The sequence below is a fragment of the Nyctereutes procyonoides genome, unplaced genomic scaffold (assembly GCF_905146905.1).
Source record: "Nyctereutes procyonoides isolate TBG_1078 unplaced genomic scaffold, NYPRO_anot_genome, whole genome shotgun sequence".
NCBI classification, from domain to species: Eukaryota; Metazoa; Chordata; class Mammalia; order Carnivora; family Canidae; genus Nyctereutes; species Nyctereutes procyonoides.
The window spans coordinates 2,039,995-2,055,545 of record NW_026575136.1 but is presented as its reverse complement, the minus strand read 5'-3'; positions in this window follow the sequence as shown (position 1 = coordinate 2,055,545).

Sequence of the window (15,551 nt, the reverse complement as noted above, 5' to 3'; positions counted from 1 at the left end):
GTGGTGGTTATTCCAGATGCTCTCTTTTACTAAAAATCATGCTGTTCTCCAGAATCCAGACTAATAATATACTTCCCTTGAATAACCAAGTTTGGAAAATGGTTTTATACCGAAAGGTATAAAAAAGCATTCCTTGAATAACCTTCACAAGGACACAAGGACTCCCAAGCTAGGAAATGTCCCTATCAACAGCGAAACCCAAGTCTTCTAATTTCCTTTCTAGTCCTTCCTACTAATCGTTTTAGTAGAGATACTCCATTGTATTCCCACACTGCTTCAAATTTAGTCTTTAAAACAGCTTCTCATTACCCTAGCTCAAATGGGGGATAATCTATCACATCACTTAGATCACCACACAAAATATCACTCAGGTGAGAATTCATTTGTTTCTTACTCTTCTGATTCCATTCTCTTATTAACAAAGATAGATATTCATTTCCTGTCCTTACCATTTCTTTCTACAGAGAAGTTAGAAATCTCAATTTTTGTTGTCCTTTTCCAGTGTTAAACCCAGTTTCATTTTTACTTTGCTAAGGTTTTCTAATTTAATGGGTAAGTATGTTTGCTTTTAGCCTATTGATTTGATTAGCTTGAGCCTCTGCATTTCTAGAGAGGACCTAGGAACTTTGTAGTTTATGAAAGTCTATGTTTTCACCAGTTTAGAGAAATCTTTCACTACATCCAATATGGACAAAGGCATTTGTCTATATTAGAAATCACTACATAGATTTATGTTATTATGACTTCTGCATTAGTCATGAGAGGACCTCCAGGTCCTTTTGGCCACACAGAAATGACCGCCTCCATACAAAACCAGTCTAAACACAAATGATTATCAATGTCCAGGAGTTTAAACCCTATTAGGGACCATGCTAATGATGGATAATTTAAGTACAATGAAACCTAACACTGTTCTCCATTTAAAACCATTTGGCCAGCTTCTTAAAACTTAAAATTGAGAATCCTTAAAATGACCCGGAAGGTACAGGATTGTAACACAAATAAGTAGAAGACAGATTTGTAAAATTACCTTAGATATGATCCTATCATAGTGTGTCAAATTGCTAGATAAATGGAATGGGAGGGTTTCAGAAATATTTCAGTGCTTACTACCATTCTTCTACTTTTGTTTGCTCTTCATCACCTCCTGCCATGTGACACTAATTAGCAATTTGGGATTACTGTGTCTTCATATTTTCAAATACCTGAGCTACAATTGGTCATTCTGAAGTTGAAGGGATTTGAAAAGTTCTAGTGGAAACTTTCTGACTGGGAGCGATGCCTTTAATCTTCGGGGATTGAAAGAAGGAGGGACAAGGTACATCTTATGTTGAGAGTAGCCATTGGACCGTGGATGATTTATGATTTCAAGGAGAAAGGTGTCAAGAACTGATTGTTTTCTCCTCAGCCTGTCTTGGGATCTTCATGTTTGAATTGAACACACGTAAGAGATGGGATATTGTGTGAACCCAAATTACAGGATGGTTTATGTGAAACCAAAAGACCTCAGGTTTGCATTCAGCAGGCTTTCAGACCACTAGTGTGGAGCAGAAAAATATTTTCTTTTTTCCTTCTAGGTTCCTTGGCTGGCACAATAATTAAATTGCCATAAGGTAGATTAGTAGGAGAGAAAAAAAATTAATTTTGTATATATAGAAGCCTCATAAAAATAGACTCAAAGAAGTAATGAAAGCAGGAAGCTTTTATACCTTTTAGGTAGAGAAACCATAAATTTATAAAGAATTGACAAGACCCAGGGGTTTAAGCTTAGGGTAATGAATTAATGAAGAAACAATGTTCGTTTATACAGCCTTCCAGCCACTAAATTCCCTATTGCTGGTGATAAGAATGGCTTCTACCTTCCTCGGACAGGGAGGGTACCCTTCACCTGGGAGATGTATCTTTTGTTTTCAGGGGAAACAAGGCACGTCACAGTGTCCTTTTTGCATTGGCTATTTCTTAAGTACTTTTAATTCAAAATAATCATCTTGCCAAAGTGGCAGATTTGGGGGTGACATATTCTCCCCCCTTCACTACAAAGCTTTTTGGTCTGGAATTTCTATAAATGACTGGCAATCACCAAAGCCAAATGAATCCCCAATTTACATATATGTTGAAACTGAGTAGTTTCTTTCTAGATCTTTCTGGTTGCAAAAGTCGGGAAGAATTTGCTGAAGCAGGACCTTACTCATATTTTTGGTGCCTCTACTTCACCGATTTCCTGCACCATATTTAATCTGCCTTCTTTTAACCTGTTGGTCAATTTAGAAACTTGGTATTTCTTCATCAATGTATCTATATTTATTTATCATATTTGTGAATTTATTGTGCTTATGTTATATGCTAGGGGCTATGGAAACACGGAAGATATAGCAATGAACAATAACCTACCTCTGCAGTCAAACAACTAACAGGTTACTAAAGATGACATACTAGTAAACCAGCAATTATATCTCAGTATTGTATGAGCCAAAGCAAACAAAATGTTGAGAGGCAAGGTAGCACAAAAGAAACAGTAATTCAACTCTAGTTTGGGACAGGAAGGTTTCTCAGAGATGTGGTCTAATCAAGATCTAAAAGCTTGGTAGGTGTTTTAAGAATGGAGATAAGAGCCCAAGTGTCTGCAAAACCCACAAGATTATTTCATACTTATTTCTCCCTCCCACTCATGTTTATTGGTTAAATTGAATTACCATTTAATTCATTTATATTGGGAGATTGGTAAATAGGGCTGATCTGTTCACCATTTAATAAGAGATTTTTGAAATTGAAAATGAATCAAGAGAAGAAAAATGGAAATCAATTTAGATGCCAGATATTAGAGCTTACTCCTGGGCCATCAGCTTCAGATCTGTGATTTTTAGTTTCCATTTCTTACAGCAGCTTGGGCTCCGGAGGGGTTTGAAATGATCAAATTGGCTTCAAGAAGACACTCAAGAGGTTCATCACCATGAAGCATCATGCCATGGTTACCTATTCCTGGCTTTTCCATTCTGTTCCTTAATGACAGGGCAGAAAGCCCTGACTCCCTCCACCGGGAGCAGTTTCCCTGGGCAAATTCCTCAAACTCTGCATGCATGATTTCCTTTATTCATAATATGGAAAAACATATACCTACTTACTGGAACACTTATATTAATTCTCAAAAACAGAGCAATGCACATACTAAGTGCTCAATTTATGTAATTAGTTTTACATGATTACAATTTATGTAATTACTGTTATCATTATTAATACTAGTTGTATTATATAGAAAGTGATCTCAACTCACACTTCAGCAGTCTAAAGAAAAGTTCTCTCAAATTTTTTTGATGGTACACACTGGCTGTTAAAAAAAAAAAAAAGTAAAATTCGGGATGCCTGGGTGGCTAAGTCACTTAAACACAAAAATCTTAGTTTCAGCTCAGTCATGATCTCATGGGTCCTGGGACTGAGCCCTACATAGGGCTTCTCACTTACCCAGGAATCTGCTTGAAGATTCTCTCCCTCTGCCCCTCCCTGCAAATTATGTGTGCTCTCTCACTTTCTCTAAAATAAATGAATATTTTTAAAAAGTAAAATTTCAGGACATCTGGGTGGCTCAGCAGTTGAACACCTGCCTTTCGCCCAGGGTGTGATCCTAGAGTTCTGGGATCGAGTCCCTCATCAGGCTCCCTGCATGGAGCCTGCTTCTCTCTCTGCCTATGTCTCTGCCTCTCTCTCTCTCTCTACTTCTCTCATGAATAAATAAATAATTTTTTTTAAAAAAAATTTTAAGAAGTAAAATTTAACATACTATGAAACTCATACATATTACATCTATTTTTATACTAACATACTAATTAATATACTAATATCTATTTTATGCTAATATACTAATACTACTGTATTAATATATTTTTTAAGTTAAAAAATATGCTAAAATCATGGCACCTAGGTGGCTCAGTTGGTTAAGCATCCAACTCTTTATTTTGACTCAGATCATGGTATTAGGGTCCTGGGATCAAGATTCGAGTCAGGCTCCATGTTCAGCAAGGAATCTGCTTAGATTATCTTTCTCCCTCACCCATTGCTCCTCTCCCTCAAATAAATAAATAAATGAATCATATATATATATATATATATATATATATATATATATATATACACACACACACACAAACACTACAATTATACTGAAATTACATTGAAATGTATCAGATTGAAAAATAAAAGTGAAAATTCTAATTTCTTTTCCTCCACATTTTCTTCTTTGATGATACCCAATAAAGGGGTCTTAATTCACTTGTAGTCTCTTGTCTCAGAGCATCCATACTCAACAAATAGTTGCTAGTTATTTAAAAATCACTCTATATTGCACAATCAATAGGCTATAAATATGTTGAAATGTATAAAAGATACAGTGAAAAATGATCTCTTTCAGAAGGCTGTTGGTATTTAAGTCTCATTGGATGTGGTAGGTTAAGCCAAGTTATAGGGTAGCTTTCCTTGGACTAGATTTTGATTCTTTTAATCAAATAAGTGGGAATTTTAGGAAACCAAATAGCAGAGGACACCAGACACTGGTCTTGAGGTTTATAGGCTCTCTTTTCTCTATGTGAATGTCCAAAGGATATCTGTATTTTACGACACTGCTCTCATTTCTCTGCCTGGTGATGGTCAAGTTCAATTTACCTGGAGCATGCTGGGCACCAGAACTGGCAAGAGTCTTTGGTATTTGGGTTCCTGATGATGACACAGTGGTTGTCTCTGCTAAGTTTCTCCAGGTTCCTATGGGCTACTGTTGTTGTAAATCTTTTTATTTTGACTCTCTGACAAGGTTGTAGCCTAGGTATAAATGGTCGCAAAAACTCAAGAGGCTTAAAAAAAAAAAAAAAAAAAAAAAAAAAAAAAAAAAAAAAAACCTCAGAAGACTTTAGACCATGTAGAAAAGCCAATATAATCTTCCTTTATGTTATTTGGAAATGAAAGGGCACATGTAGAAGATGTTCATGTGTAATTCATTCTTCTTGGAACAGCTGTGAACATATCTTAAAGGAAAAGCCCACTGACCTTGATTGTCACACTTTCCTCACCAATATGTTGCAATATACCTTCCTAAGAAGGAAAAAAAGATGCTAGAGGGAAGGTAGCAAGATGCTCAAGTTCCATCTGAAAAGTTTCCTCAGGATCCCTGAAACATACCACAGAGTGAGAGATTAGACTTTTCTACCTTGTGTGGTAGGTGATATGTACTTCTGTCCATCAGAGACAGATGTGACTTCTCATGATTTCAATGATCTTGAGGTTAAAAAAAATAAAAATGATCAGGACAAGAGAGGATAAGAATTACACAGCCATCACTAATTCATAGCAAACATCAACTCCTGCTGGATGGGAATAGCACAGATGCCCTGCTCTGCCTGTAGAGTCAGTTGTTTGGTTAGTCAACATGGCAGCTCTCTAGGGAAATCTCCCTTATCCATTATTCTCCATACTTTTGAGTTTGCCCTCTGAGGGGATCATCTCTGGTGTTCAAATTCAGGCTGAATCCCTTTCCAGGGGATACACAGCATGTATACTCTGTGTGTCTCCTTCTGAGTCTGAGGGTGCAAGATAAGGATAAATGAGTATAACCAGAAGGTGGCTACTTTATCATCCCACCTCCAAATCTACTCACTTATATGCATCTGTACCCAATTTTCTGCCTGTGCTCCCTGAGTATGGATAAACACCCTTATGTGTGCCTGAGGCGTTTCTTCTAGGTTTGTTCTGCATCTCATTCCCTCCTGTCATATCAGGTGTAGGAGCCACTTTTGTTTTGCCCTCCCTACTCTACATCATGATGTTCTCCTTCTATCCATGAGTTATTCCCTAAAGGGCACGATATGCTCTCGTGTCACCTCTTTAGTGAGTATATTATTTTTTCACTCTCCTTACTAACTAAACTTCTTGAATTTGTTCTGTGTAGTTGTTGTTTCTATTTCCTTGCATCATTTCTTTAGCCCACTCCAAGATGATTTCTGTTCCTGACTCCTCCAAGAACACACTTGTTCTGAGTGTCATCAGTGACCTGCAGTTGGCCAGGCCAATAGTTCCTTTTCTCACTTGACTCGTCATCTCTCACTTGCTTCCACTGCAGCTTTGGATACTGTTCACCATATACTTTTTCTTGAAAAACTTTCTTCTTGGGTTTCTTTGCATTCCATGGTTTTCTAAATGGGAGAGTGCTCTTAGACTCCTTCTTAAGTCGGTTCTCCTCTCCATCTACCCACTCTCTCCCTAGATGACCTCATCAAGTCTCATTGCTTTACATGCAAACTATTTGGAAATAATTCATAAATATGTATGTCAAGTCTGATCCCTCCCGGAATTCCAAATAGGCATATTCCACTGTCTGCTTAGGTATCTTTTTTTCCCAAAGGTTTATTTATTTATTCATGAGAGACACAGAGAGAAAGCAGAGACATACACAGAGGGAGAAGCAGGCTCCCTGTAGGGAGCCCAATGTGGGACTCCATCCTGGAACTCCGGAATCATGGCCTGAGCTGAAGGTAGACGCTCAACCACTGAGCCACCCAGGTGTCCCATCACTTAGATAGCTTTTAGGCATCTCAAATTTAGTACAGACAACATGTACTAGTGCAGGCACATTGTCTCAACATTTTCATCTAAACTGGCTTCTCTTGAGCTTTCCACTCTCAGTAAAGAGCATCACCCATAATCCAGTTTATATGACTTATCTGTATTCTGTTGTTCATACTCAACATCCAATTCATTTTCAAGTTCTGTAAATTCTACCTTTAAAATATATCCCAAATAGGTCTAGTCATCATGCTCTTTCACTTGTAGAGCAATAGCTTCCCAAGTAGTCTCTCTAATGCAACACATGTACTTCCCATTCATTCTCCACATATTAGTTGAAATAATCTCCTAAAAAGGTCCATCAGACCATGTTCCTATGTATCTGCATCATGCTCCAAACCCTCTGAAGACTGCATCATTCTTAGAGTCAAATTCAAACTCTTCACCCTGTATAAAATGTCCTAAATTATGGTCTGACTCCTGCCCACCATACTGATCTCATCTCTTATTATTTTCTTTTTACCATTTGCCTGTTCCTTTATTTCTTATTCCCACCGTAGGGCCATTGCACTAACCATTCTTTCTCAACTTAAAAATCATCTCCTCAGAGAAGTTTTCCCTGGTATTTGGCTTAAGGATCACTTCTCAGTCACTTCAGGCTTTTTTTTTTTTTTTTTTTTTTTTTTTTTAATCTGTATTACTCTTATCTCTATCTGCATTTTTTCTTGTTTATTTTTTGGTCTTATTCCAATTCTAGAATGCAAGCTGTGTGAAAGCAGGGATTTTCATGTATCTAATATTGTATCTATAGAGCCTGGAAAAATTCTGGAACATATTCAACAAGTATTCTTTGCTTGTAACACTTTTGCTCTTCAAAGCCAACAACAGCAGTTTGAGTCCTTCTTATGTTGCTATCTCTATGGTTTCTTTCTTTTCTTTTCTTTCTTTCTTTCTTTCTTTCTTTCTTTCTTTCTTTCTTTCTTTCTTCTTTTCTTTTTTTTAAAGATTTTGTTTATTCATGAGAGACATAGAAAGAAAGATACAGAGACATAGTCAGAGGGAGAAGCAGGCTCCAGGTACCCCAGGATCATGCCCTGAGCCGAAGGTAGATGCGCGAGCCACCTAGGTGTCCCTTCTCTGGTTCTTTTCTATCATCATATCTCTCTCTCTGGTGAACTATAGCCAGGAAGGATCCTCTGCTTTTAAAGACTCGTGTGGTTAGATTGGGCCTCCTTGCATAATCCAGAGTATTATCCCCATCTCAAGGTTCATAGCCTTAGTAACATCTGCAGAGTGCTATTTGCCATGTACAAGGTAGTATATTCACAGGTTCCAAAGGATTAGGCTTTGAATATCTTTACAATTATTTAGCCTACTATACCTCTTAAGACTCAGGTTTCTATCTCCCAGCTTCTGGACTTCTTCCAGAAACTCAAGTACATGTATGGGGATCCTAATACTGTACAAATCCAGATGGCTTTAGGGCCCAAGAGTATGTACCTGTAGGTATCCTGCCTCAATGCTTGTAATGAATGTGTTGAGAAAGGTGGGTGGGCTGACACAGAACAAGCATAGTGATTAAAATGATCATTTGAAATGTTATTCCGCTTTTATCATTTTAAAAATATAATATTTAGAAAAATCAGCTGCTAACTTTATATGAGGTGGCTCTTTATATCTAATTCTCAAAGCAACCTGGTAATTATGAAGATGAGTACTGCACAATGAAATTTAATTTCACCAGGATAATAACAAGAGAATTTTTTTTTATTTTCAAGGAAGATTGGAAATTACTCCTTCCCATCTTCCTTTGCGACTTCTAGGCTATGCTCTCATAATGGATTTTTATCTGTTTTATAAGTAATTTCCTTAATATTTCAATGGTCACAGATAGTGAGGATTGCCTGTCTCTTCAGGAAACATATATTTTATCAGTGCTGTCACAGTCTAGAGTCTCAGAGCTTGTAGACTGATGTTTTTGCCCATTTTTGCTATCAGACACATAGCATAGAAATAAATGTGTTTGTCTATTTGAGACTTTAATGAAATTGAAAAGAGTAACATTTTTCAATGTCAATAAGCTCATTTTCTTGTTTAGATGCTAATGTTGGTTTTTCCTGAGGATTCCATCCTCTAATTGTGAGTTACGACTTTTTTTCCTAGGTCCAAATGCTTCCTGAAAATGACTTGAATTATGCTGGGTGGTTTTCAGACCCAGAGAGGACTAGATATTTTTATTTGCCTAAAACCTATGATACAGGCAAAGAGATCAGAGTGGAAGGGTAATTGTAGTGCTTGAACTTTGCTAAAAAGTGTTTACCATGATTCTGAGGGCCTAAGCACCCAGCATTGTCTAGGAGCTGAGCAGACTCTTTCCGTGTCTATACTTGTTTGCTGGTGCTATCTTTATTCCCAATTTACTGATGAGAAAGTGAACTCAGAGGCAATAACTTGCATAGGTTTTTACAATAATTGTGTTAGGTATTTGACTCCAAAGCTTTACCAGCTTTTACTGCCACTGGATCTTCACAAATACTACCTTTACTCATCCTTCTACTGAACCCTGGGTCAAGTATGAAGGAGGGAAAGCTGTCCTGTCTTTTACTCTCTTCCATCTCTGTTTGTTTCTATCAATTTTAATTCTATGGTCTGGTAATTCCACAACACTTTCACTAGGCTAAGACTAGTTTCTGTTCCCAACTCCAGAGTGTCAAGGGTTTCCTTTTTAAAGAAAAAATCACGATACCAGATCTTGGTTAATTCATACTCTTTTGGGGCCCTTTGCCATTCATTAATAATAATATTATTAATTTATTAATATTATTAACAATATGTTCTTTCATTTCTTCACTTATTCATTCACTCACTCACATACTCAATACCAAGCCTTTTATAATCTGGCCTCTACACCCACCAATTTGCTAAAACTACTTTCTCAAAAAGTCTTCACAAACCTCTAATATCCAAATATGAATATTCTTTCTTACTCAGATCCTCACGTTCTTTGCCACACTGACACTGATGAACAGCACCTCTTTCTTAAAATTAAGTCTTCTCCTTGATTGATGAATAAGAATTACTCTAATTCTCTTACTTTGCCCTTAACACTATTTGTTCACCTCCTTTAAGTTTCTTTTTTAACATCACCTCTAAATCCTCATCACCAACTGTATAAACCACCACCATATTTTGTGCTCTCAATGGCATCACCCTTCACTGATTTGCCCAAGTCATGTTTCCCTCTCCTTTAACCCAGAAGTGCTGTTCAGCCAATACTACCCCACGAATATGTCTCAGTTCTCTTTAAAATCCCTCAATGATTTCTCCTTGTTCTCAAATTAAATTCCAAATCCCATAACATGACTTATGATCTGACCCTATTTACCTTTCCCACTCTCTTAAGAGAAATCACCCTCTACCTGGACTTATCATCTTTCTCTTGTCCTTGAGAATTTTAAACATTCCATTCGCTTTACCAGGGATATTTTTCTTACTCTTGACTTGGGTAATGCTTATTCCTCCTTTAGTTGTTCAGCTTAGGTGTTACTTTCTCTGTAAAATCTTTCTGGTCCTCTCCCTAATTTGTCCCATACACTTCCAAATTATAACACTTATAACACCATATATTAGAATTGCCTCTTTGCTTCTTTATATTTCTAACCAGATAATAACCTCTCTGAAGGAAGTGATTTTGTTATTTTCATTTACCATCATGTTCACAGTGCTCAACAAATATTTGTTGACTCTATGAACCCATTGCCTCTTTCTATTTCATAAATGTAGGAGTTACCAGAGTCCTATCCTTGTTTTCATGCATAACTGAATCTTAGAAACTAATGATTTCATCTGAGCTTTCTCTCTCTATAGTTAGTGTGTTGCTCAAAGCCCCAGACATACTTTTTTACATACTTAGCCTCCTCAACCCATTTGTCCCTACAGACTTATCTTCTTCTTCTTACTCTATCCAGTCTGTCATATTACATGTCCTGTCATGCACTAAATGACCATATCTTCTAATTTCTGAGTTTTTGAGCATGTTATTGCCTCTGCCTACGATGATATGAATAATCTCTACTCATACTTTCATCTCTGATAAAACCTCCTTGAGTTGTCAAGACAAGTTTCAGTCTCCCTTCTAAGTCATCCTGTAATATATGCTTATCTGTATCAGAAACAGATCACATTGTATTTTAATTACCTTGTCAAGTTTCCTCATGTCTATTTTCTGTACTATCTTTCTCCAATATGTAGCACAGTGACTGGCACATTATAAACATTATATATGTAATATATGTATTTATATATACATATATATAAGTATAATATATTTATATATAAATATTACATATATTTGACTAATATACAAAATTAATTTTTATATTTGAGGACTTTAATGTCAATATTCATAAATAAACTCAGAAACTTTCACTCAGCTTTTGCCATAATAATGCTGCTTAATATACCATACCAAAACTAAGTGTCTTAAAATATCAAGATCTTATCTTTCCTTTATGAGTTTGTAGGGCGCCTTCAGCTCAATTTGATTAAGCTGGACTCCAGGCTCTAGGCTGTAGGATCCCAAGAAGGTTCTGATGTGCACCACATAATTTTCACCCTCTTTGGACCAGTAGTCACCTGGCCATTTTCTTCTCTTAATGAGTATCAGGAGTCCCAAAGCCAAGCCAAACCCTACAACATATTTAAGGCCTCTGTTTGTGTCACCTACTAACTTTCCAAGTCCAATATCAACAAGGCAAGGAAATTTACTCTTCTTGCAGTGGGAGTAGCAGGGGAATTAATATTTGCCGAACAGTAATCTAAACTATCACAAATCCTGCTAAAGAACACTGGCAAGAATAGATATTGAGCTTTCTCTACTGTAAAAATCAGTACAAAACAAGATTAAATATCCCCAATATAATAATGCTCTTGGCATTGTTTCTGCTTCTCAATTTTCAGTTGGTTCACTGGGGATTCTTTGGCAAGCTAGTAAAGTGATGAAAATAAAAAGATTCTCTCAGACACACAAAACCTTAAAAAAATAAAATAAAATAAACACGTTGCCTGGGTCTTCAAATAATTTTATTATGATCTGAAGTAACCTCATATATCTCCAATATTCTTTGTAGACATGTATTTGATCTGCCCAGTCAGAATATAAAAATGAGATCGAAATCAGTACAAGTTAGGATTAGAAAATATCGAACTTGAACATGAAGCCAAAAATCTAAATCCATCTCTCCTCACAGGCTCTCCTTTGTATATATCTGTCACCTTTGTGTAGCTGAATTTGTTTTTGTCCTTTTTCTGTGATGGGAGTGAGTGGTGGTAGGGATGGTTTTAAATAGGTTGAGAAATACTATCATTGCACATGCCATTCTAGGTAACTTTTGATACAAAAGGTATCTGAATATTATAGCTAGCAGCCACTTTACTTTTTGGTAATCATGAGATATCCATTAATAACAAAGAAATTACTCTCTTTGTCCAATGCTTATCAGTGTATAGAGATGAAGTAAATATTTTTAAAAACTGTATTTAGAAAAGATGATGACTTTTTACAAAGATTTTATTTATTTGAGAGAGAGAGAGGGAGCATGTGTACATGAGCAGGGGAGGGGTAGGGGAGAAACAGACTCCCCTCTGAGCAGGGAGCCAGATGTGGGATTTGGACCTGATCCTGGTATTCTGGGATTCTGGAATCATGACCTGAGCTGAAGGCAGATGCTTGCTTAACCGACTGAGCCCCCTAGGTGTCCTAGAAAGGGAGTTGATTTTTAACCATGCTGTTACACAAGAAAAGCGTCCACATAACATACTCATTTTTAGAATAGGAATCTGTACTCTCTAAGAAAACCTTTTCAGAACATCAACTAGTCAGTTGCATATCATGAAGTGCTGTTCTAGACCAAGATAAATCTATCACATCAGAAGATCAATTCTGCCAAAGCAGCATTGGAATTAAAAAGAGCTTAATTACTTGAGTGATTAGAATCAGACATGTTAAAATACAATGAGATACCAAGGGTAAGCAAAGATATGGAGCAACTGGAGCTTCCATTAGTGGCTGGTGTGAAGATAAATTAGGTACAACTACCTTTGAAAAAAAGTTGACAGTACCAGCTAAAGTTTTTGTTTTTTTTTTTAAAGATGTTATTTATTTATTTGAGAAACACAAAGAGAGTGAACAAGAGAACACGATCAGGGTGAGGAGCAGAGGGAGAAGTAGACCCCCACTGATGTTATTTATTTATTTGAGAAACACAAAGAGAGTGAACAAGAGAACACGATCAGGGTGAGGAGCAGAGGGAGAAGTAGACCCCCACTGATGTTATTTATTTATTTGAGAAACACAAAGAGAGTGAACAAGAGAACACGATCAGGGTGAGGAGCAGAGGGAGAAGTAGACCCCCACTGAGCAGGGAGCCTGATGTGGGACTTGATCCTGCAACTCCTGGATCATGACCTTTAGCTAAAGGCAGACGCTAAACCAATCGAGCCACCCAGGCACCCCCAGCTAAAGTTAAATATAAACACACCCTGTGACTCAGTTATTAAAACTCCAGATTATAGAACAAAAATAAGTACTCACAATTACTCAAAACCATGTACAAAAACCTTTATAGCAACATAAGTCATACTATCCCCACACTGACAGCAATTTATATATAAATTTAGAGAAGGACGGGTTAATCATGATATAGTCATAAAATGGAAAGCTATGACAACACAACAATAAAAAACAAGCTAAAAATAAATAAAATTTAAAAATAAACTAAAGTCACATGCAATAACACTGACATATGTCAGCAATATAACATAAAATGAAAAACCAAAACGCAGAAGAATGCATACTGCATGATTTTATGGATGTAACATTGGAAAGCAGATCAAACTAATTTGGTGGGTGGTCATTGAAGGGAGCACTAAGAGACCTTCTGAGGCTTTAGTTTATCTATTTCTTCACCTGGGTAGTGGTAACCGGGTACATTCACTTTGTGGTAGCTCATCACTATGCCTTTATGATGCACATATTTTTCTAGATGATTGTTTTACTTGAACAGAAATTTGCTAATTAAGAAAAAGAGCAAATAAACCAAAACAGTCCTCAAATATGCACTGTGCTGGGTGCTTTCATAGTTTATAGAGCTTTTCATTCTCATGTCTAATCTGTGAAGCCAGTATCCTTATTTCCAGGTGTAGAAGATGAATGTGAGGCTCAGAAATGTGCTGACAATATTGAGTTTAGACAATAACTTGCTACTTTCACAAAAATTCCGCAATAGAGGTGCCTGAGTCCTCTCACTCATTTCCCTTTAGAACCTGTTTTAAGAAAAGGGTCTTAGAATATGTGGAAAGAATGATGGGCCAGATTTGACCTATGGTCCAGATTTTTTCACCTCTGCTATAGATGAAAGACATGAATATGCTATGATTGGGACCTGGTTTTGAATTCCAGCTCTGTCATTTACTATGTACCCCTGATGTTCTTACTTAAAGTTAGGATACATACTGAGTTCAGAGGACTAGAGAAAGGATTGAATGATATAATGCATATAACGCTTCTGACCTGGAGCTTGCCTAAAAATTTTCATTTTGAAATTCCCTTATAGAAGGGATACCATTAAGTAAAGTAGCAAGATTAGGGAATGGTAAAGAATCCCACTTGTGATAATATGTGACAGATGCCAGGGAGCCATTCAATGCATGCTCAATAAGCAACAGGAAATATGGATATGTAGTTCCAGGACAGGGTACAGAGAAGAGGTGAGTTGGAATTTTAATTTGGTTAATCAGGGTTTCCTCATTGAAAAAGTGACTCTGAGCAAAGACTTAAATGAGTTAAAGAAATTGGCCATGGGAGTATATGTGGAAAAAGACTTCTGGAGAGAGGAAACACCAGCGCATTAGACTTGACAGGAAACATACTTGAAATGTTCAGCCAATAGAAGGGAGGCCAGCATATATGCAGCAGAATAAAAAAGTAGGAAATTATAGGAGATGAAATTAGAGAAGTAAGAAGGAAAGTGGTCACGTGGTATCTTGCAAGTCATTGTAAAAACTGGCTTTTTGCCTAGATCCATGACACAATGTGATTTTCATTCTAAAAGTATCTCTCTGTTGTGAAGGAAAAGGAAAATCTATAGTGGGCAAGGATGGAAATGAGGACACCAGTTAGGAAGGGAATTTGGTAATCAAAGTGAGACCTACTGTGGCTGTCACCAAGCTCACTTCAGTGGAGGTGGTGAGAAATGATCTTGTTCTGGATATATTTAAGATAGAGGCTAAAGGGTTTGTTGGCAGATTGTCCAATGGATTTGGAATGTGTAACGGGGGGGGGGGCGGTCAGGGATGACTCTGAGTTGGAGGTACACGAGATTATATCTAAGATCTCTCTTAATCTTTTTTTTTTTTTTTTTTTTTTGGAGAGAGAGACAGAGCAGAGCAGGAAGGGGGCAGAGAGAGAGAGAGACAGAGAGTCTCAAGCAGGCTTTATGCTTAGTGAAGAGCCTGATGCAGGGATCCTCTCATGACCCTGAGATCATGACTTGAGCCTAAATCAAGAGTCAGACGTTTAACCAGCCGGGCACCCAAGCACCCTTGAGGATAGGTTTTCTATATTCACAGATGCTCTGAAATCAAATCCTCCTTTGCCATCTTTCCTATGACCTCCCAAAAGCTGAGCCACTCGTCTAGGAGTAGCCGTTAACACTGGGTCACCTGCTATATCTATATCCAAAAAAAGTGTTCCTGGCTACTCATACATCATTATTCCACCTCGGCCAGAAAGCATTCTTTCTGTATGTATCTTTCTGTCCTTGTCCACAATAAGTGGCTTTCCTTTATTTCTAACATTCTCAGTATTAAATATTTTCTATTCAGATCAAATATGTAAAATTGCTGAGAAGAATTAGAATTTACTATATTATTCAAGTGAACCCACAAAAACTACATGTTCTTATTTATTCTGCTCTTTAATAGATAAGTGGTCAAAAGCAGTAGGTAAC